The sequence below is a fragment of the Mobula hypostoma genome, chromosome 19, assembly GCF_963921235.1.
Source record: "Mobula hypostoma chromosome 19, sMobHyp1.1, whole genome shotgun sequence".
Classification (NCBI taxonomy): Eukaryota; Metazoa; Chordata; class Chondrichthyes; order Myliobatiformes; family Myliobatidae; genus Mobula; species Mobula hypostoma.
Genome location: NC_086115.1, coordinates 43,218,243 through 43,243,188, shown reverse-complemented (window position 1 = coordinate 43,243,188; position 24,946 = coordinate 43,218,243). Strand labels below are relative to the sequence as shown.

General features: G+C 39.3%; 1 protein-coding gene across 16 annotated transcripts in view; it reads left to right on the top strand.

Moving 5' to 3' along the window:
* The first annotated feature begins 250 nt into the window (after positions 1–250).
* Positions 251–24,946, top strand: part of jakmip3 (Janus kinase and microtubule interacting protein 3) — a 325,135-nt gene continuing 300,439 nt past the window's right edge. For 13 of the 16 annotated variants that reach the window (XM_063071788.1, XM_063071787.1, XM_063071780.1 and 10 more), the window contains exon 1: positions 706–724. The gene's annotated coding sequence lies outside the window, so the exon portion shown is untranslated. Of the gene's footprint in view, positions 413–659; positions 725–24,946 lie in introns of those variants that run through there. The other 3 variants (XM_063071774.1, XM_063071791.1, XM_063071775.1) reach the window with 2 other exon arrangements.

Below are 24,946 nucleotides of genomic sequence, written 5' to 3'. Positions count from 1 at the left end.
CCCTTCAGTATTTTTCACTGTGTTTCCAAGTAGATAAAATGCCTTAATATTGAAGGGTAATTTCTGTCTGGCTTTAAATTCCCTGCTTCAATTTATTACAGGTGTTTGCTTAGGTTTTTTTGTCTAGTGGCAGACTAATAAGAGATAACCCATTCAGACTGTAAATTAGGGGAGGGATGGTACTGGTAAGCTTTATAACTGATCTCCTTTAATGACGTGCCTGCACTCGATATACATTCTGCAGTGACACTGCAATGGCTGAGGGGCGGCTGTTGGCGGCTTGGAATGAGCTCATTCTCCCAGGAGGGAGCAAGGCTCAGAGTGAATCGCTGAGAAGCTGCAGCTCGTGTGTGAAATACGTCCTCATTCCCTCTTTACTGGCCTGATTCTTCACTTGGGGGCTGTGCACATGGTAAGGAGATATCTCGTTTGATTCATTTCAAATTATGCAAAGAGTGCTTTTTGATGAATCATTGATACTCCAGCGTTTCCTTTTATTGGAGGGACTGAGGGCCTGAATTAAATTCTAGAACATCCGGACAGATCCACACTGCTTGGATAATGCTGTCCTGCCTGTGTGCCAAAATACCTTTAAATGAATTTGTGAAAAAAAACAGTTTGGGAGGATAATTGGTGATGCAGGCAGCAAAAGGCACCTCCTCAATGTTAGAGCACTACCATACACAGCAGTCTGTGCTTTGCACTTTGGAACATGTATTTTAAGGTTAGTGATTTTCCGTCTGGAGATATTTCACCTTACATGCTACAAGCTACGTTATAGATATAATGTCCTGTGTTGCTTGGTTGCATTGGGATAAAATAAGCTGCAGTGTCTTGAAGGAAAGCCAAAGAGAAATTAGGCCTATTTAATATTAATATCATAATGAAGAAAAACGCTGGAGCTATTTTAAAAAAAATGTGATTGCTTAACAGGTATTACATTTGACAGATGTTCTTCAGCTTTATCACTTAAACTGTTTCAGTATCTGTTAAATTTGCATGTTTATAATGGCACAGCTGTACAGGGGCTCTTGCTTAGTAACATTTAAAATCTGATTGACAAGGAAGGTACTATTTCAATGCAGCTATAAATTTAATTTAATCTCACTAAAGTCAGTCTCCTAAATGATGGAAAAGGCCTCAAGTCTGTTCGCTGTTTAAAATGCAGACAGTAGTTTTTGCTTGTGGGACATCTGTAATTTGGGAGATCACAAAAAACTGTCATGGTTCATTGCAATATAGTCATCCATCTATTTTCAATTAAGATATTATTAGTGATTTACTTCCTAATTCTACTTTGAAAGGATATTTATTGTTTGCATTTCATTTTGGACTTTGCATTGTGCTCTGCTCTTGTTTTTGGTTAATTCTGCAGAGATCATTTATAAAATTTATTGACCCTAACAAAAAGGCCATTTTATTTTATGACTAGACAGGTACAATGAGTTGTGCACTGAAATGTGTTAGTGCACTGTGTGGTAGTTTTGTGCGCACTGTGAAAACCAGCTAGATTCTCTTTAATTGTTAACTTTAGTCAAAGAAGATGGTAGGTGCCTGGCTCAGGGATGAGACGGAGGGGGGAGGGTGGATTGTGGAAGTTAAAGAGTCTGTGGATGGTCTTGCAATCTAGCAAGCATTGGGTCTATGTAATAACGCTATCAAATGTTAAAAGAGTAGGATTACTGCACTGCCACTATAATGCTCTTTTGTAGAAAGGCCTTCATAGAGATGTAATTATAAGCCTTAAGTTATTATTAATGTTCATTGAAGGGTGTCGAACAAAACACGTCAAAGCTAGCAGTTAGTAGGCAGTAGGCTAATTGTAGTTGACATACGACTGCACAAAGTGCTGAATAAGAATTGATACCTAGGATGGCTGGTATACTATTAAACATGCTGAATTCCAGGAAAGCTGAATAGCAGCAGCATAGCTGCCTGCACCGACAGCACAACACTGCACAACTAATCTACAGTACAGGCCGAGAAAAAAGCTAACAGGTCGCAGAAGAGGCCATAGATTCTATTTGTTCCTTATGTATTTTCCATGTTAATTCCCAACCCTACCCCCCTTTTCCCCTCCCGGCATATTTTAATTGTTTTATGTTTCTGTATCCATAGCAACAGCACTGAAATTAATGTAATGAAATAATAAAAGGTAACAGAAATAAAGCAGGAAAAATTGCTGTGAAGAGAACAAAATCAAGTATAAGATCAGAAGAGGAAAGTATCGTCCTGGGGACTGTCTGTACATTTTTCTGTTAAATTAAAATGTTATCATATAATGTTTCTTTCTAACACTACAGGCAAAGAATTGCTCAGTACCAGTATGTCAGCTGAATTTCAGTCATGCACTTTGCTTCAATGATTTTGTGAAGTTATAAAATGAAATTGCATTGAAGTCCCCCAAATTTATATGAATAATATTTAGACTTTTGAGAGTTGTGTACTGATCAGTGACAAAGCATAATGTTTTGAAGATGGATTATTTAAAAATATTTAAATGATCACAATTTTAGATCATTACAAATATGTAGCTTATGAGGTGAAGAATGCAAGCTGAAGATACAGGTGACATACATACAAGTTTCAAGATCGCTTAATGTCATTTCCAGTACAAAATTGTAAAGAAGAATGAAAAAATTACTACTCTGGATCTGATACAGCAAAAAACACAATAATACAAAGAACACAATAAATATATTATATATGATTCTGTGAAATTTTATACTAAGTTTCAAGAAGAATTAAGATTTAGTTTCATCACTATGTGGGATAACATGTATGGATTGTACTGCTTACATTACTTATCTGTTTCTTGAACAATATTACCAGGTTTTGGCAGTAAACCATATATATGTTTGTGTATACAAATAACCAACCAAATGCACTCACATTCACACACATGCTCACACTGTACTTATGCCAGATTGAGTAATTGAAATACAGTTAAATTTACTAAGAGCTAATGGTGAACACAATAAAAGAGGTTATGATGACTACAGTTTAATGTTAACAGAAATCTTCATTGTCAATGCCATAATTTGCAAGTTAGAGAAAGTTATGATAGGTGGATTGTTTGAAAACTGTCATGGCACAATATGGATGAACGTTCTGAATCTAATGACTGGATAATGGCAGGACGTTCTGCCCAAAAAAACAGAATGTACTACCTGGAGGTCTGTTTTGGAGCACGTTGAACATGAGAACAATGATTTTGAAAGTATACTAAGGCGGGGGGGGAGTTTATCAAAACGAAAGGGAGGTGCTGAATTGGATGAGGCAGACAAAATTCTGAATACTGTTTTGGTTGGATCGGGATTAGTGAGGAGGATTTAGTAAAGCTGTTGCAGGCATAAACAGACTCATGAAGATGTGCATCATCAGGCTGAGTTTCCTCTCGGAAGAGAGATAGTATCAATGACTAAAGTATGGAAGCTATGGGCAGAGCCAAAAATTGTTGAGATGCGGTACGTTTTGACCCATTCATTGCTTAATATTAAAAAGGCATTGGGATTGCAGAGGGACATCTAGTGAATCAAGATACAGTAGGTTCATGTGAAATTAGTGTCAGGGATGTGAGGATGGAGAGAGTTCTGAAGATTCAGCAAAAGATAGCACCGAAGATGGAAGCATGGAATACACCGTGGGGATTCATGAGAATATTAGTGTATATAGCAGTGTCTGTTGTGGAGGCAATGCGAGAAGATTGAAATGAAGAGAGTGCATTGCCAGACCAGCAAATTACTAGCAAGAGCTTGGTCAAAGAGTCATACAGCATGAAAATGGGCCATTCTGTTCAGTGTGTTAATCACTCCAATCAAGCCTTCTACATCTAGGCAATTCAAGTGCTCATCTTAACTCTTCTAAAATGCTGTTGCCATCTCTGTTGCCACCACTCTTTCAGGCAGTATATTCTAGGTACATGCCACTCTCTAGGTGAAAATTTTCCCACAAATTCTCTCTAAATATTGTTCCCATCATCCTAAATCTATACCCTCTAGTTTTATCTGTCTCTGTTAAGCAGGGGTTTCCTGCAGTCGATCCTATCTATACAACTCATAATTTTATATACTTTAATCAAGCCCCTTCTTAGTCTCCTCCACTGCAGGGGAAACCATACCTATCCTGTCCAGTCTCTCCTCGTAACTGAACTGCTCCATCGCAGCCAACGTTCTGGTGAATCTCCTTCACATCCACTCAAGCGTAATTCTATCTTTCCTATGATATAGTGACCACAACTGCTTCTGAAGTAGGAAGCAGTGAATTTAAATCTGTCATAAACCATGGAAAGGCTAAGCAAAGTAAAAATAAACAATGGAGTTTACCTTTTTGATGAATCAGAGCAAGTAGTGCAGTGATTAAGCCATTCCGAGAGGTGGAAGGCAATAGCACATTTGTGGATGGATATTTAACAAAGTAGATACTCAGACAAGGACATTTAGTGTTCTAAGTTGAACAATGGCAGTTAAGGGAATACATGGCGGGTTGCAAAGAATAACTGAGCAAGAATAAAGAGCATTACAATCCCATTTAGCATTGGAATTGCTCGTGAAATTAGTGTGAGTGATGTGAGAATGGAGAGACTTCAGAAGATTCAGTCAGTAAATGGGGAATGAGAGAGAGAGAGAAAATTGCACTGTAAAATACTGTGATATTTTTGATTTTTAAACTGGCAGCACTCAGTTTGACATTAGTTATGACAGAAACACATCATGAAGTTTTTGTCCTAAGAGTGCAGTTTTATTAAAATAAAGGGATAAATCTTCTCATTGTTCACATTGGGAATAGGTGGCAGAGAGGATCCCCTTTATATCACAAAATGATTGATTTCAACTGAATGAATTTCAATAGAATTGAGTGGGTGGAGAATTTACCCTGCATGCTTCATAGCCTCAAGCCACTGTCAAAAAGACTGCTTTTTTGAGCCAACAAGGCAAACATTGTAATAGCAATTTTCATACCATCAAAAACATCTTTAGTTTCGGTGCCAACCTCAACAGTTTGTGACTGTTGTAAATGGAGCCAAGAGTATAAATTCAACAGGTTCTGAATCAGAATCACGTTTATTATCATTAACATATGTCATGAAATTTGTTGTTTTGCAGCAGCGGTACAGTGCAAGACATAAAAATTACTATGAACTGCAAAAATAAATAGTGCAAAAGACAAATAACAGGATAGTGTTCTTGGGTTAATGGACCATTCAGAAATCTGATGGAGGGAAAAAAACCATTCTTAAAACATTGAGTGTGGGTCTTCAGGCTCCTGTAACTCCTCCCCAATGATAGTAATGCCAACAGGGCACATCCTGGATGGTCAGAATTTTCAATGATGAATGCTAGTTTCTTGAGGTAGCATCTCTTGAAGATGTCCTCAATATCAGGAAGGTATTGCCCATGATGGAACTGGAAGACTGAGAATGAGGAAAACAATGGAACGGCAGCATAAACTAACCAGCAAATTCTAGCAATTTAAAACTCTTGTTAAAATCTTATTTTCTGACATGTTTCTGGGTCGTAAGTGTGTTGACGTTGCCATGTGCTGTATTCCAGCAAGATGTTGGGTTATATACAGAAAGTAATTAAGGTTCCTTTACACTCTACCTTGTTTAATTCCAGATGTATTCCTTCTTTCACTTCTCTACTTTCAGTTGTATTCACAAAACTACATGGCTTAGATGGTATGTTATTACAATATGTTTCTTATTACCTAGACACCTGGTTGATTGCATCTCTGACACTTGAGCCTCTAACATTTATGGCTCTCCTTTTTATAGTTAAAAATCATTCACAACAGCAGAGAAGCTTACCCTGGAGGAAGAATGTTAGGCTGGAGCACTATAATAACATGGCAGCTAGATATTTAGATGTTCCTGAAAATAAAGCAGAATGACTGTGAAATGAGTCTCCAGCCAGAATAGTAAATGTTAAAATACTAAAGCAGGTGAGACCCCTCTGTTGGTCAGGGTCGGTCATGGACGTTGAGTCCCAGCTGTCTACGTGATAATCATGCCAGTACACACTGCAGGACAGTGCAATATGGAGAGGAAGGTGTTGCCCATGCAGCAGGCAAAGGAAACGCAGAGACTGATACAGTTTGGCACCAGCGATGTCGCAGGGGTTGCCACTCAGCGTTCAACTCAACGTAGGACTGCCCTAGGGACTCCAGCTCCAGATTTTTTCCTTGCAGTTTACTCCTGAAGCCTTCACAATGAGTGGTTGCAGGTGAGAGGAAGCGGAGGTTTGAGATCACAGCTTTCCTTCTCAGGCAGCACGGTAGCTTAGTGGTTGGCACAGCACCTTACAGTATGTGCGACCCAGGTTCAATTCCCTTCACTCCCTGTAAGAAGTTTGTACATTCTTCCCGTGACCACGTGGGTTTCCTCCAGGTGCTCCAGTTTCCCCCCACAGTCCAAAGATGGACAGGTTGATAGGTTAATTGGTCATTGTAAAATTTCCCATGATTAGGCTTGGATTAAATCGGGGGATTGCTGGGCAGCGTGGCTCACAGGGCTGGAAGGGCCTATTCCTCAATAAATAAATAACAGATGAGCTGCCCACCGTGGCTGACGAGCCTCATGGGCTCAAAGTGACTGGTTTTAAGGCACCACTAACTCGCCTTTGCCCTTCCTCCACTCAGTAGAAACAGTTCTACTGGGCTTAGCAGCTAAGCCACACATGAAGACCGAGAGCTGGACTTGGTTGTCAGAGGCTATTTGAGACAAAATTGAGTTATGGACATCTTCAAACTGGAACCCATTCAATACCAAGTAGAGCCTGTGTTGGTCAGTTCTCCCTTGTAGAATATGTGCGGCCAAACCAATCTTGATTGCTGCACCTCAGAAACTCAGTGGTAGTCTCGGCCCCCTGACTATATCCATGCAAAACACTTAACTGGAGCTAATCAAATGAATGTTCTTTTATTTTTGCTTCCTCAATTTTGTCCTAACTTATTCTCTGGTCTTTGTGAAACTGACATGATTTAAAAAAAACTCATTTTGTCCATATCTGTGGCCATGGAGTACTGTTTACTGTTAACAAGGCATCCAAGCTCCCAATATGATGCACATTTCAAAATGAAAGTTTGCTGCTGGCCATTTTGCAAAAGAAACAACATTAATATCTAGAGTCTACATCTGAAAAGCTCATTGATTTGTTTGCACATGCAAGTAAGGGGAAATAAAAGTGGGAGGGTTCACATTACAATGGATTGCATTCACAGTTTGGTTGCTGGTGCTCAGTGAACCAGATTTTAGAATACAGATTTTTTTTTACACATGAGTATTAAAGAAATATAAGTCCCTGCAGGATACAAATTTAAAGAAAGCAGGCCCAGATTTAAAGAACCTTGCCCCAGCTTCTTCTACCTCCCACCACTACCTCTTCCCTCCCCCACTACCATCACTTTCTTCCTATTTTTTTATATCAATGTGTGGCCTCAATCCCTGAAGTTAGGAATTGTTTCTCCACCCAGGAATTCTTTCTTCAGTCTGGTCTCAACCTGTGAAAACCCTTCTGTAATTTTTGCAACACTGTAAATGTTAGACCATATCAATGTGCTGTTGCATCTTCACAATGGGCTTAAATGTGGAACAGTGAAATTTGATATCAAAGCTATAAAGCAGTATCAGAATTTTTAAAAATCATATTATCAGGAATGTACTTTCTTAATGGGACGTTGCTTATTCCACCTTTTGAATAAACTATGAGTTTCAGTACTTATATGCTTTCATGGATATTTATTATTAATTATTGCAGTTACTGAAAGGAACCAGAGTCTCTTGTTGTTTTATGTATTAAAGGATCTAAAGCAATAGATAAACAATTACCATTGAGATGTAAATAATTGTTGGACAAATTGCATGGGACCTGGCAGAGGTATTTAAAATGCCATTAACCTTTGGTGCGCTACCAGAGGACTGGAGGATAACTAATGTTGTTCTGTTCTTTAAGAAAGGCTCTAAAAATAAGCTGTGAAATTATAGGCTGATGAACCTGACTTCAGTCGTGGGTTAATTATTGAACAGTGTTCTAAGGAACAGGATATGTAAGTATTTGAATTGAGAAAGCCTCATTAGGGAGAGTCCACATGTCTTTGTGTATGTTAATTAATGTCTGACCAATTTTCCACAGTTTTCATGGAGGTCAGGAAAGTTGATGAAGAACTGGATGTGAATGGAGTTTACGTGGACTTTAGCAAGGCCTTTGACAAAGTCCTGCATTGGAGGCTGGTCCAGAACGTTTAGTCACTTGGCATTCAGGATGAAGTAGTAAATTGGATTCAATATTGGCTAAGTAGGAGAAACTAGAGGGTGGTGGAGATGGTTGTCTTTCTGACTGGAGGCCTGTGACTAGTGATGTGCTGCAACAGTCGGTGCTGGGTCTATTGTTCTTTCTCATCTCTCTTAATGATTTGGTTGATAATGTGGTAAACTGGATCAGCAAATATGCAGGTGACACCAAGATTGGGGACATAGTGGACAGCAAGGAAGGCTCTCAAAGCTTGGAGCAGGATCTGAACCAGCTTGGAAAAATAGTAGATGGATGTAATGCAGATTAATATGAAGTACTGCGCTTTGGGAGGACAAACCAGGGTAGGAGTTACACAGTGAATGGTGGGGTCCTAAGGAGTGTAGTAGAAAAAAGGAATTTTGGAATACAGATCTGTAATTCTTTGAAAGTAGTATTATAGGTGGTAGGATCATAAACAGAGCTTTTAGCACATTGGCCTTCATAAATCAAAGTAATAAGTACAGGATGTTATGTTGAAGCAGTATAAGATGTTGGTCAGGCCATATTTGGATTATCGTGTGCAGTTTTGGTCACTTGCGCACAGTAAGACTGAAATTGTACGGTAAAGATTTGCAAGGATGTTGCTGGGACTTGAGAACATGAGTTATAGGAAAAGGTTGAATAGGTTTGTATTTTATTCCCTGGAGTGCAGGGAAATGAGGGGAGGTTAAATTCAAAGAGCTTCTTTCCACCGAGGTTGAGTGAGACTAGAACTAGAGGTCATAGGTTAAGGGCCTCTAGAGAGTTTGACTAGAGAGTTTGCCGAAGAGAGTTACCAGGACATTGAATGAATGAAAGGATTTTATCTATGGGGAGATACTGAAAAAGCTGGTATGTTTTCTCTGAAACGCAGAGAAGATGGAACTGATAGGTAAGATTAGGGTAGAGATTCAAAATCTTTTATTCCGTTGGAAGGGTATCAAAAATAATGGGGTAGTGCTTTAAAGTGAGAAGTTTTAAAGAGGATTGTAGGGGTTGATATCTGGAATATACTGCCAGACTATGTGGTAGAATCAAATTCAATCCTTATGTTTAAGAGGCATTTACGGAGACACTGAAAAAGGCAAGATATAGAAAGTTACAGTCAGAATGTGGGGAAATGGTATTGGTGGAGATGGGCAAAATGGTTGTCATGGTTGTAAGGGGTCATAGGGCGTGTCTCAACTATGACTCTATTGTATAGCCTGTCGAAAGCCTATCTTCAATTAACAAATTGAGTACCTGCATTTACTTTGGATCTTCTTTTGTTACTCAAACTTTTCAAAACCCTTAATTTATCTTTGAAATGCAAAGATCCATCCAAAGTGGTTATTTTATAGATCATTCCCTCAAGGACTTTCTACACTTTCTTTACTGCTAACCTCAATGGCTGGAGCAGATTTGGTTCCAAAAAACTCTGAGTGAAACAGTCAGGAGGAAGACCGACAATTTTGATTATTTAGCTCTCTGTTAGAATTTTGTGTGAGTGTCAGTCTAAGAGCTGTTATGCTATATAAAATGAATTCTTCATATGCATTACATTTTCAGCATGTTGCTTATTACAAGTTTGGCAGCTGGTGGATTAAATACCACAGGGGAAGGAGAACTTATGAAACAAAAGATATTAGTTCGTCTACTTTAGTGGCAGTTCTCCGCAAGTAGCTAACGAAACTCCAGTGTAAGGTGTTTATTTATTTCATAAATGCTGCTTACAATCACGTGCAACTAGAAACATAGGCTAAAGTTAAAGTGTGCTCCTACTTTCAAATCTGACAAGAAAATATGCAGATTTTTTGTAACATGTATAATTGCAAAATATAATTTTATTGCTGTTAGCTTTTGGTCAGCCAGAGTGCAGAATGTGCATAAGTTCCTCCAGGAACTTCCTCAAGTTTGTTTTCCAATTCATGAGATTAACCTCCGTGGAAAATAATAATTTTTCATTTAATCTTTGTTAAAGCCATGGTGACAGAGTTGGAGAAATCACTAATAACCAAACTTTGTTCCACCTTTATTGAGCAACTCAGCAGGTTCATGGCGGATCTTTTTAAAGCTATTGTTTTCAATTTGGAGTGTGTTTGTGGATGACCAATATTATTGCTGAACCCTAATTGCTTTTACACTAAATGTTACACAAGGGTCATTTAAGGGTCAACCAGAATGTTGGGCTGGGAGCTAATTCAGCAGATTTCTGCTGCTCGTTACCAATAATTACTCATTTAGAACAAACCTGGATTATGACCTAAATTTAAACTCCTTGGCTACACAGTGGAATTTGAATTTTGCTCTCTTGATTGTTGGACTGGCAATTTAACCATTGTGTCACCATAATGCTTTTAGCAACTACTGATTTACATTCATTTTTCCCAAGATTATGGGTGCTGATGACACATCTCTACTTTTCCTTGAGAAACTAGTGAATATTCCTTTTCCAAGCTACTAAGCAATGCACTTCAGCTTTTTGACTTAGCAACATTTATGTATCACCTTTAACACATTCAAAATGACTCAGGCACTTCAGAGAATTATTATCAAACAAAAAAAAAGAATCAAGCCATGAAAGAGACACTCAGACAGATGACTAAATGCTTGGCCGGGGTGGGGGGGTGGGTGTGAGGAAGGTTTGAAAGAAATATTTTAAAGCTGAGAAAAGAGGTAGAGAAGGCAACAAGAATTAGCATGGGACTCCGGTTGTAAAGGGTTTGGCAGCTGAAAGCCTTCACATATGAAGAAATTCATGATGATCATGAGACTCGAATTATCTCAGAGTTTAAAGGGCTGGAAGAGATTAAACAGATACTTTATCGATCCGAAAGGAAATTTCACTGTCACAGTAGCATTACAAGTGCACAGATATTGGATTATCACCAACAGTAGCTTATCATAAAGGGGACCCTCTTCAAGGGAACCACCACCCAGGCAAGGGTCGACACACCGGTAGGTTCCACAAGGTTACCCCAGACACACAATGTGATAGCCACTTTCCAGTTCCACGACATACGAAATAACTCCAACAGTGATTTGCCACAGGGGTGCCTTTCTTCAGTGAACTACCACACCCACACGAGGGTAACACACAAGTGGTATTCACAAAGGTACTCCCCTCACCAGAGAACCCACTCCTGCGGATTAACTTTGTGACAGTCACACCTTCATATTGGAATGGAACTGGATAGATATAAATTGGATAGATATATGGACAGGAAAGTAATGGAGGGTTATGGGCTGAGTGCAGGTCGATGGGACTAGGATAGGGTAAGAGTTCGGCACGGACTAGAAGTGCCGAGATGGCCTGTTTCTGTGCTGTAATTGTTATATGGTTATATGGTTATAAATAGAATGGATAAAAAATAAGTTACCATAGTCTAACAGGAGGGGGGTCATCACTTCCCCGGCTATAGGTTGATTCATTATAGAGTCTAATGGCCAAGGGTAAGAATGACTTCATATAGCGCTCTTTGGAACAGCACAGTTGTCTTAGTCTATTACTGGAAGTGCTCCTCTCTTCAGCCAGGGTGGCACACAGAGGGTGAGAAACCGTACCGAATTGCCAGGATTTTCAGTAAGGTTCTTTGTTCTACCAGCCTCCAGTGTGTCCCATTTGACTCCTATAACAGAGTCAGTCTGCCTGTTGGCATCACCCGTGTTGATGCTATTGTCCCAGCACACCACCGCATAGAAGATTGTATTGGCAACAACAGACTGGTAGAACATGTGAAGGAGAAGCCTTCTTCACTTGCCGAGATAAGGAGAGATGAGACCACTTAGGGATTAGTAATTAATTCAACGTGTGCTATTGTTGGGAGGAATAAGTAAAGAAGATGGTGATCAGAAGCTAGTCAGCTTTGTTCTAGACCATGTTAACCAATTTGTGTTTGGTAGATCTACTGTAAACTTATCCATACAAAGGCCAATACACTTGTGATGTGACTTGATGGTGTCGTTAATTCTCTGGGGAGTTAGGCAGTGAGTAGCTGTCTCAGAACCCAGATATAGCTTTGCCGAGCAGGTAGTTGGTAATGTGCCATGATAGAATTATTCATGACAGCTTCTATTTTTCTTCTGATGGCTGTCCTCTGAATGGATGAAAAATAGCTGGAGTGGATTTGTACTTTTTTATGGGAAGAACATGTAGGGGACTTTTCCAACTTGTTGAGTATGCATCTGTACTCCCTTTAAGCTACCACTTTGCCGGAAGGCTTACAGGTCCTGGAGGGGAGCCCTTTTGGTACCCTGTTTGAGAGGAAAGGGAATTTAGTGAGTGCGCCCAGACCTGAAGCTACAGCCAGTTTCTAACACAGTCCTTCGTAGAGTATTGGCATTGATATTGGTTTATTATTGTTGCATGTACCAAGATATAATGCCTTGTCTTGCATATTATTTATGCAGTTCAAAATAATTACACAGTGCTTTGAGGTAGAACAAGGTAAAACATTAACAATGCAGAATGAAGTATAGAAGCTACAGAGAAAGTCAGTGCAGGGAAACAATAAATTCTAATATCAAAATGAGGTTAATTGTGAGGCCAAGAGTCTATCTTATTATACAAGAGACCTGTTCAAGAATCTGATAACAATAGATAAAAGCTGTCCTTGAGCCTGGTGCTATATGCTTTCTGGCTTTTGTATCTTCTGCAAGATGGAAGAGGGATAGACGGGGTCTTTGATAATGCTGGTTGCTTTAATGAAGCAGATAGAAGAGTAGATAGAGTCCATAGTGGGGAATCTGGTTTCTGTGATGTGCTGAGCTGTTTCCACAACTCTCTATAGTTTCTTGTGGTTATGTGCAGAGCAGTTATGATACCAAGCTATTCGGCATCCAAATGGAGTGCTTTCGAGGGAGCACCAAAAAAAAAAATTGAGAAGGGTCAAAGGGGACTTGCCAAATTTCTGTAGCCTGCAGAGAAAGCAGAGGTGTTGGTGAGCTTTCTTGAACATGACATCAACAAGGGTTGGGACAGAACAGGTTATCGGTGATGTCCACTCTTAGGAACTTGAAGCTCTCAATCCTCTCAACATCAACACCACGTTTTGTTGACATAGAGGAAAATGGTGTTGTCATGACACAATGTCAGTAAGCTCTCTATCTCCTTCCTGTACTCAGACTCATCATTATTTTTAGATGCAGCCCGCTATAGGGATATCACCGGCAAACTTGTAGATGAAGTTAGAGCAATATCTGGCCATGCAGTCTAAATATACAGGGAGAAAAGTAGGGGTCTGAGGACTCAAACTCGTGGGTCATCAGTTCTGAGAATTATCATGACAGAGGTTTTGCTGTCTATCATTAGTAATTGCAGTCTGTTGGCCAGGAAGTCAAGGATCCAGTTGCAGAGGGAAGCTTTGACTCCCTGGATTTGGAGTTTGGTGATGAGTTTGCCTGGAATTATAGTATTGACGCTGCTGCAAACGATAGTCTCACAGATGTGTCTTTACTGTCCAGATGTTCCTGACATGAATGTAGGGCCAGAAGCTAGCATCTGACATAGAACTCTTCCAGCAGTAGGTTAAGTTTTTCTGGGAAGCTGTAGTGAATGTGTGCCATGATGAGCCTCCTGAAGCACTTCATGATGGTAGATGTCAGAGGTGTCCTAGTAGTAGTCATTAAGGCATATTATCGTGTTTTTCTTGGGTACTGAGATGATAGTAGCACTTAGCAGTAAGGCTGAGATGGTCTCAGGTTGCATAAGCTTTCCATCTCCAATATTCAGTCTTTTCTTGATCTATGGAGTGAACTAAGGGTGGCTTCTGTGATGTGGGAACTTCAAGAAGAGCCTAAAATAGATTATGTTCTTGAAATACTTGGCTGAAGGTGGTTGGAGAGGATTGCAAATAGTAAGGGTTTTGCATTCCTGTGCTTGTCTCTGAAAGATTTAATTTTGGAGAGGTTCGTGGATGCATCTTGCCGAATATCAACCAGTACTCGCCACTATAAATGGTCAGAATACAGAATTGTAACTGACGTTTAGGTATGTACTTTTTCTTCTGTCTTGTTCTTGTTAATATACAGTGGTTTAAACCTTTGTATAGATTTTTGTAGTGGTACGAGGCAGCTTAGTGGCTTGCTGGGTTACTTCAGAGGATATTTTAATGTGAATTATACAGTATCCATGTAACCTAAGATGAAGATTCCAAAGCAAGGACAATTGCATATGTGATAGATTGATTTCTGAAGACCAGGTTGTTTTTACTTCACTACTTTTCTGGAGAGCCACATTTTTGACCTTAGCCTTTCCCAATCAGTGGTGTTGCTGCCAGGACACTTCTGATGATTAACATTGCAGACTGCCCCTTGGAGCAAGCCTTTGTTGCTCACTGTGCTTTCTCCAAGTGCTACTAAATAAGAAATACTCCTAATATGCATTTACAAAGAGAGTACGGTAAGCAATAAATGGCAGAAGATTTCTTTGCCCATGTGTCACATTACACTATAAGACTTAAAGGTCTAAAAGTAACGCTTGCGGACTCCTTCCCCATTATTTAACACTATGCTACTATCTGGAATGTCTCTGTCTTAGCAGAAGGCAGGAGTATACAATGGAGCCTGTTTCTTTGTCCGTTTTAGTAATAGTGATGAAACTTTCCAAATTTTGAAACAAATGGCCCGTACTAATTGTAGTTTTAGGGTCCACAGAGGGCAACTATACAGAGCTGTATGTTATATGTACTGTCTATATTCTGTGCCTTGGTTGATGTTAGATGACTAACTTTATTATAGATTTTTGTAGTGGTTGATACAGCTAATTGGCTTGCTGGGCTATTTCAGAGTATATTTAAGTGTGAATCAGTTTGCTCTACAAGCCTGGCCAAGTAAAAGTGGAAGATTTTCTGCCCTGAAAGACAATAAGATAATTTCTTTGTGTAATCTTTATGGCACAAGGTACTTGGTCCAAAATTGATTCACTGAAATTAAATTTTCAGCTTTGTGTTGAGATTTAAATTCACATTCCAAAAGACGTCTGAATTTCTAGTCCAGTAACGTTATTATAATGTCCTCCCAAATTCATGTACTTACAAATTATTTTTAGCCGTTTCATTTTTGATAAAGGATATTAGTTTCAAAGTTCAGAGTAAATTTAATATCAAAGTACATGTATCTCACCAGATACAACCCTAAGATTCATTTTCTTGCAAGCATACTCAAAACCTTTGTAAAATAATAACCATAATAGAATCAATGGAAGACTGCACCAACTTGGCCAGTCAACCAGTATGCAAAAGACACGAACTGTGCAAATATAGAGAGAAATAAATAATAATAAATAAGCAATAAATATTGAGAGCATGAGATGAAGAGTCCTTGAAAATGAATCCATAGGTTGTGGAAACTCTTCAATGATGTGAAGATGTGTGAAGTTATCCCATTTGGTTCAAGAGCTTGATGGTTGAAGTGTAATAGCTATTCCTGAACCTAGTGATGTGAGTCCTGAGGCTTTTGTACCTTCTTCCTGATCACAGCAGTGAGAAGAGAGCATGTCCTGGGTGGTGGGGGCCCCTAATGATAGATGCTGCCTTCCTGCAGCAACGTTTCAGGTAGATGTGCTCAATGGTGGGGAGGGCTTTACCTGTGATGGACTGGGCCATATACATTACTTTTTGTTGGATCTTCCATTCAAGGGCATTAGTGTTTCCATACCAGGCTGTGATGTAGTTAGTCAATATATTTTCCACCACACATCTAGAGAAGTTTGTCAAAGTTTTAGATGTCATGTTGAATCTTTGCAGACTCCGGAGGAAGTAGAGGCACTGCTGTGCATTTTTCCTAATTGCCATTACATGCTGGGCCCAGGACAGGTCCCTCAAAATAATAACCAAGAAATTTAAAGTTACTGATATCTGATACTTCGATGAGGACTGACAGGTCAATCTCGTTTCCTCCTCCCGAAGTCAATAATCAGCTTCTTGCTCTTGCTGACATTGAGTAAGAGGTTGTTGCTATGGCACCACTCAGCCAGATTTTCAAACTCCTTCCTATATGCTGATTTGTCACCACCTTTGATTTGGCCGAAGACAGTGGTATTATCAAACTTGAATATGGTATTGGAGTTATGAATTAGAATCAGATTTATTATCACCAGTATGTGACGTGAAATTTGTTAACTTAGCAAGAGCGGTTCAATGCAATACATAATCTAGCAGAGAGAAAAAAATAATAAATAAACAAGTAAATCAATTATGTATATTGAATAGATTAAAAAAATGCAAAACAGAAATACTGTATAGTAAAAAAAGTGAGGTAGTGTCCAAAGCTTCAGTGTCCATTTAGGAATCGGATGGCAGAGGGGAAGATGCTGTTCCTGAATCGCTGAGTGTGTGCCTTCAGGTTTCTGTACCTCCTACCTCAGTGGTCCCCAACCACCGGGCCGCGGACCGGTACAGGGAGGCAAAGCATATGCTACCGGACTGCGAGGAAACAATATGATTTGGCAATATGAAATGATATGAGTCAGCTGCACCTTTGCTCATTCCCTGTCACGCCCTCTGCTGAACTTGAACGCACGCAAGGTCATTACGCAGGCGGGGTCATCAGTCGGTCATTAACCTACAACTACTCGATGAGTAAAAAACAAGTGTCGCTTGAGAGTTTCTTTGGAAGAGGTGGTAGGGGACCAAAAGGCCTAACGATGATGATAACGCAGAGACAGCTGAGGCCGAGACTGCAAAAGAAAAGCTTCCTTCAACAGAAAATACGACGAGTCAGACATAAAATATGGCTTTATTGTGACCAGTGACTTGCACGCTCCAAGCCCCCTGTGTGTGATATGTGGAGACAAGCTGTCTAATGAAACATATCACTATATTCATGCGAGGAAAATATGCGCTGCGTTTAATATTAAATTTGTTAGATAAACCCTTTTAGAAACGAAATTGAGTGTATTAGCCACTTATAAGTGACTTATAGTTGACTTACCACCTGTATTCCTGTTGTGATTAATACCCCCGCCCCCGGTCGGCCAGTCCACAAGAATATTGTCAATATTAAACCGGTCTGCGGTGCAAAAATGTTTGGGGAACCCTGTCCTACCTGACGGTAACAGTGAGAAAAGGGCATGCCCTGGGTGCTGGAGGTACAACTCTCCATGGTCCATAGAAGCCACATTGTCAAAAGTGTAAATCAAGTAGAGAAGGGGGCTAAGCACATAGCCTTGTGGTGCACCTGTGCTGGTGGAGATTGTGGAGGAGATGTTGCTGCCAATCTGAACTGACCAGCATCTGCAAGTGAGGAAATTGAGGATCCAATTGCACAAAGAGATAACGAGGCCAAGGTCTTGCTAATTTTCAGTTTCACTAACAAACCACCACTCCGAAAGCAGCTACAAATTAACATAATAAAAAATATAGCTATCAACTAATAGCTTTCAGAAATTTTAAAGCAAAAGTGAATGCATTAATTTTGAACTTTATTCCCTTAGCAGTACTATATGCATTTGAATTACCTTATGCATTGAATGCTGGTCCATTAATAAAACTAAAATCCAAAATGATGGACCTTTAGGGATTGGATAAACAACAAAATAGTCTATGAAATGAAATGATAAACCTCACATATAATTGACCAGAGGTCTGAAAGCAGAACTCCAATCATCCATGTAATTTGTGATTAAACTGTCAGGAATCAAGCAATGCTTTTAGACAAATCAGAGAATGGGATATCAAGTAATTCTGCTGAAATAAAAATAACAAGGAACAAAGCTGTAGATGTGAGACTTCTGTTTTCTGATTTCCTATTTGGTGACGCAAGTTTTTCACATCAGGAAGTAGTAAATCTATACCGTAAACACAAGGTTCTAGCTTGATTTTTTAACAAGATATTTTGTTTCTCTCTATATTTGCAACACAGATACACTTAATTGGATGGATGGGCACAGCTAAACTGGGAATAGACAGGTTTGAGGAAGAATGAGCTATGAAAAAGAATTTTTATCTTTTAATTTTCACTACTTTTTAAAAACTTACAAGTTATTCCTAATTTGCAGGTCGTCATAATGACTTATTATGATGGAATTATTTCTGATAATGGTGTTGGCTTCCAGTGAAAAAGAACAGAAATCTTCTTAGCTATTGTTACGACAGATCTGAAACTAGTTCAAGGACGTACTGATTCTACTGGTGACTGATTGCTAAATGCTTGTAGCTCATAATAAATAGCATGAAGGAAAGTGAATATGAAGCCAATGTTGCTCATTTATATATTTAAAAGATAACACTAGAAGTATTGGAAATCAGGCATAAGAACAAAATCTATTTTAAATAAACTGCATGTGTAGAGAGAAAGACAAACCTATGATGATTGGGTCATTACCCTGAGATAGAACTTGCTCGTACCTTGAGCCATTTAGATCTTTCAATGTTACTACGGCTCTTCAGCCATTGACAGAAAATATATCATGATTGGGTAAGTGGAGAATTATCAAGGCAAAATAACCTGTTTTTCCAGAAAAAAAGTCTTAATAAAAAATCATCTTAAGCTTGACATTGATCCTTGGAATGACCATTCAAATATTTATAGGAATGACTCTGTTTGTCAAAAGGTTATTTTTATAATTGCAATAGGACAAAGACAAAAATTATTGTTTTCAAAGAACCTTTTTTGCAAAAGTTAATTTATTTTTATTTAATTGAATAAAAGTACTATCTCATATTTTCCAACAACAGAATCAATCAGCAATTTGTTTGAGTGCTGTTTGTTCAGATTCATCTGCTCCTCATTACATCTCTGGGATTTCCTTTGAAACACTTGCAAACATTTCAGTCCTATACACACTATCTACTGTCAGCCCTTCCTTCCTCCCCTCAGCTCTATCAGTACCAACTTCAACATTTTCATGTCGTTTTCCAATTGGTTCAAATTTTAATCATGTGAGCCCTCTTATTTTTCTCTTAACTCTTTATTGGAGATTATCCAGTTTTCCATCAAGCAGTCAAAACAGATTTTTCTAGACACAAACAATAGTCGAATGCTCTTATATCAGAAGTAATCTAGTAATGCTACTGATTCACTTGGTCTAAATTAAAGGATTAAATGCGACAGTTATATGTCCTCTTCACGTGATTTCGTTGGTAAATTAATCCCTCAATGTGCTTCTCCAAAGCAGGTTACCTGGTGCTGTAGCTCAATACCAACTGTGTGATTTTGCTAGATACCGACTGGCTGTTGTCCTTCTATCATTGCAATACTTCACAAATGTAAAAACTGTGGGCTCTTTAAATAGTTGCATTCATTCATAAACAAATAATCAGAAGTTGAGTCCTAATGAAAACATACTTTTGAAAGCAATAATTCTCAGCTAAACTGTAGAGACTGGGAAAACTATCATGAGGGACAGTAGACAGTTAATGACAAGACGCTTAACTGTATTGATGTATGGAGGTGTTTGGAAGTCCAAGTCCATAGCTCCCTGACAGGGGCTGCATAGTTTGATAGAGTGTTAAAGAAGGCATATGGCATGGTTGCTTTTATTACTCGAGTCACTGAGTCCAACAGTTAGGAAGCCATGTTACACCGTTATAAAACTCTTTTTGGGCTGCATCTGCAGTATTGCATTCAGTTCTGGTTACCCTATTAAAGGAAGGATGTGGAGGCTTTGGAAAGTGTGCAGAGGAGGTGTACAGGTTTACCTGTATTACAGGGTATGTGCTATAAGGAGAGGCTAGACAAACCTGAGCTGTTTTCTCTAGAGTGATGGAGATTGAGGGGAGGGCTGACAGAAATTTTTAAAGTTATAGAATGTGCTGCCAGATAGTGGAGGCAAATACAATAGAGGTGTTTATAAGACTTTAGGATAGGTACACACTAAACAGATTGTTTCAATGATTTTGTAGTTCTCATCCTGTATATTCTGTGTGTTTTTCGCTGTTTCTGCAATTTTTGTCTTTTTTGGGTGTTGGGTGTTTGATGTTTTCTTTGGGAAGGTTCCATGGTGTTCTCCCATTTCATGGCTGTCTGTGGGAAGAGGAATCTCAGGGCTGTATACTGCATACATACTTGAAATGGACTTTGAGGGATATGGACATTGAGTGGTCAGAAGGGATTAGTTAGATGTATAATTACTGGGGTAATTACTTTGACACAACATAGTGGGTGCAAGAGATCTATATTCTATATTCTAAATGAATCAGAAACACAATCAGGTTTAATGTCACCAGCATATGACATGAAATTTGTTAACTTAGCGGGAACAGTACATTGCAAATACATAATAATATAGATAAAGTAATATCATGCAACACAAATAAGATCCTTCAGTTACCCCACATCTATTCAGATTCATGCATTCTATTTGATAAGAAAATAAAGCAAAACAGTTAATTAAACTCCATGCACATATAAAATTACAGATATAAAAGGTGTACTAGATTATTATCCCACGACCTATGAACTGCTCCGCCGGGCTTAGTAACTCGATGGTGTGCGCCTCAAATAACCTCTGACAACCAAGTCCAGTTCCTGGCTTTCATTTGTGGCTTAGTTACTAAGCCTGGCGGAACCATTTCTACTGACAGTAGAAGGGGCAAAGCGGGTTACTGGCATCTTAAAACCAGTCGCTGTGGGCAGATGGGGTCCATTAGCCATGGTTGGCAACTCACTTAGGAGAAGGAAAACTTTGATCTCAAACCTCTGCTGCCTTGCGGCTGTACCCACTCATGGCTTCGGGAGTAAACCTTGAGGAAAAAATCTGGAGCTGGAGTACCTAAGGCCTGGAGTGCCTACATTGAGTTCAATGCTGACTGGCAACTCCTGTGATGCTGTTGATGCCAAACTGTATCAGTCTCGGCCATTCCTTTGGGTTCATCAGATGCATGGACAGGGGGAGCTTGCAAAATAGGCAACAGCTTGCTCTCCATATCGTACTGCCCAGGCTTGTGTATCTAGACAGCTAGGACACAATATCCATGGCTAACTCTGACCACTGGAGGCCTCAGATTATTATTATTTGTAAATTTAACTTGTTAATAAATTACTCGGTCTTCAGATTTCTTCAATTCTCATATTAGGCTGCATTTGACATTTCCAAAGTACCTGTCAGGCACCAGCAATTTTAATGCTTTACTCCCTCAGACTGGCATTGTATACATCTGGTTTCATATCATTTGCTGTAATTATCACATCAGTCTAATTGCCTTCATGACTATGAATGCATTAAATTATATATTTTGGATCAACAACCTCTTGCTCTCACATAGACTTAATGCAGACCAATAACTCTTAGTATTAACAATTATAGATTGCATTCAGTAAATTACTGGATGCCATGAACTCAATCATGCTTATCTCTATTTCTTAGGTCTTCCTGTGTATGTGACTGATTGGATCCTGACTCCTATTGACTCGCTGTAGAGTCCTGACCTTTCCTCCTTCCAGCTGTCACTTTTGAAGCCTCTAGGTTCCCTGACCTGCCCTTTTTGGATCAGCTCCTGTTCTCAGTAGTCTACTGTACTCTGATTACGTTATATTGAGCTGAGCTTACTAAATCGAGTCTTCAGGGGATTTCCAGAGCTTTGACACTCTCCACCTCAGAATATATGTCTTTCCTAATTAACCTGCACTTGATTCAGATCATTCATCAACTCTGTAAATGGCTAGAGTCCTGGAAACAAACAAAAACTTCCCCAGAATTCATGTTCTTCCAACCTCTCTGATGCAGTAACTTTGTGAGACCCAGTTCACTATAGCATCTCATTTTGAGCCCAATGTTTCTTACCTTGTTTATGAAGTCTTAAGACACAACTGTTGTTCTAAAACATCTGCAAAATAAATCTCCCGGGCTGCTCAAGTAGAAAACAGACTTTTCAAGATTTCAGAATAGTCCTCCATTGTTCTGAATTTGCCATGTCATTGTCAAATTGATATCTTTGATAGAGGCTACTCGTAATAGACTGTTTCTCATTGGCTCTGAAATTGTAGCATCTTTTCCTCTGGGATTACTCATCTCTCTTTAACTCTCCAACCAACAACTCTGCCCCAAAATGGCTGTTTCTGAACCTCAGAGGTATTTCTGAAATCAATACTTTTTCTCTCAGTACTTTGCTGGCACACATTTTGTAGAAATATTGTGTTCCTATGTATACTCCCTCACCATATTTCTTGGTTCTCTGCCAAATCATTTTTCCTGCCCTCTTCCTTGCTAAACCACACAACAATATTTCTGCCTAACCTCTCCCAGGAAGATCTCACATTCAACTGCCTGCTTTTTTTCCCCAACCCAAAGTTCACAATACTCATTGGATGAGCGGTTGTCGAATTCCATCCTTCGTGCAGATCCACCTGTATAGTCTCCACACTTCCCCTCATAGATATAGCTGCATGCCTACGCTGCAGACTCATCCCATGTTGCACTCTCTGTTGCTGTCCCAACGTAGGCAATGAACGATTGTTTTCTATAGCCAGCTTGTTGGTACTGGCACTGGTATTGGATTATTATTGCTCCATGCACCAAGATACAATGAAAAGCTTGTCTTGCAAACTGTTCATATGGATCAAATCATCACACAGCACATTGAGGTAGAACAAGGTAAAACAATAACAATATAGAACAAAGTGTTCAAGCTACAGAAAAAATACAGCACAGATGAGAAAGATACGAAGTAGATTGTAAGGTCAAGAATCCATCTTGTCGTACAAGAGTCTGGTTACAGTGTGGTGGAAGCTGTCCTTAAGCCTGCTGGTACGGGCTTTTTGTATCTTCTGCCTGGTGGGAGAGGGGAGAAGAGAGAATTTCCAGAATGGGTGAGTTCATTGTTTATTTTGCCCACTTTACTAAAGCAGCAAGGATATAGATGGAGACCTTGAAGACCTGGACTACCTGTATTTTCTATCTGGTAGCCCTCAGATTACCCTGACCCAAGCTCTGCTGATGTAGGCCCAGTGCACCTGAAATACAAGTAGATTCTAGATCTAGTTGTTGTCCAATGCTGTGATATTTCAGAAACACAGCCCCTCTACCAAGGACCCAGCAGTTCACCTGCCCTGTAACCTGGAGGGCCCTTGCTGTGTGTGAGTCAAATATCATTTTGTCTCTGTCTCAACAGAAAAAATGCTTACAGTATTTCAGATACCCAGCTGTAGCCTACAGTAGAATTACTTAACATTGTAGGAATGCATAGAGTTGTGATGCCACCTTCAGTTAGTACTGTGTCCTTAACTGTACTGTCCTTATTATTCTCCACAGGTTTATAATATAATCACCCAATTCTTCCTCCTCACTTTCTGTTTCTGTTGGGTGTTTCAAGTTCAAGTTTAAGTTTAATTGTCTTTCAACCATACATGAATACCCATGAATGCAGCCAAACAAAACAGTGTTACTTGTGGTTTCCTGAGTGGGACCATTTCTGCTATCTATATCCTTGCATCCAAGTCTTATGGGGATCCCAATCTGCTTTTATATTCAGTAATGCCTTGCAATGCATCCTACCCTTTGATAATTACAGCACTGGGCCATCTTGAATGGGAACTTTGAGTCTTCCATAACATATATGACATGGCTTTCCTCCTCTTAGAATTATTCAAGTCCAAGTTGAGACCACACATGGAGTGATGTGTGCAAATTTTGATCTCCTTACTTAAGAGAGGGTGCAACAGTGATCCGCTAGATTGATGCCTGGGACGACAAAGTTGATTTAGCCTGCTTGTACTCACTAGAATTTGAAAAAAAAAGAAAAGAAATCTAATTGAAATGTACAAAAGTCTGATGGGGCTCGACAAGCTGGGTTTAGGGACCATATTTACTGGGGGGGGAGTCACAATATCACCACATGAGGTAAGAAAGAAGTGAAATGTGAAGAAATGTCTGCACTCAGTATGTACTAGAAATGTGGATTCTCTGCCACGTGAAGTTATGAAGTTCATGGTGCTGCAAATAACTGGGAAGGAGATAGATTTCTAGATGCATAGGGAGTGTAAGAAGGGATGAGGGAAATGGGATTGAGACAGTTGATCAGCTATGATTGCATTGAGAAATAAATTATCTAATTCTGTTCTGATATTTCCCTGTCTTATGTTCCATGACTTGCAGTGTTTCCCCCCCTTTTGGTCTCAATATTTTTCTGCTGAGCCCACTTGTACCTTCTGCACGACTGAAGGGGAAATTTGTGCTGTTTTATCCTTTCTGTGGGCTTGTTCACTTGCATCTCAGAATCATGCCGTGAGCAAAACATTCTAACATTTTTAAGCACAATCTTCATGCTAGAATGATATCCTATGTACTTTCTTGCAGAGTGCCATTCTGTATTTAATATTACAGCAATATTTGAGTAATATTGTAAATGTATTGTTTGATCAAGCATTCTTTGCTGTTCACATAATTAATTACAGGTTATATGTAAAAGTATGTGAATGGCATACGTTATTATGCCACCACATCATACGTGTGTGCCTCACTGAAGAAAAAACGAAATACAGATGCACTATCCCCCACACTATGTTTTTCTTTTGATTAGTCTTGTTTTGGAGTTACAAAGCATAATAAGTGCCATTCTGTATCCTCCTCACAAGGATTCAATGTCCTGCTACTGCTCCATACAATACCATCTCAACCTTGATTCCAGTTTAGTGTCTGTAAATACAATTGTGTTGCTGCCTGCATCAACATATAAATAGTTTCAGAGATGCAAAGAGAGCATAATTTATTGAAGAGTAAATTTCAACTGAACTGCAAAACCTTGATATATCAAGAATCA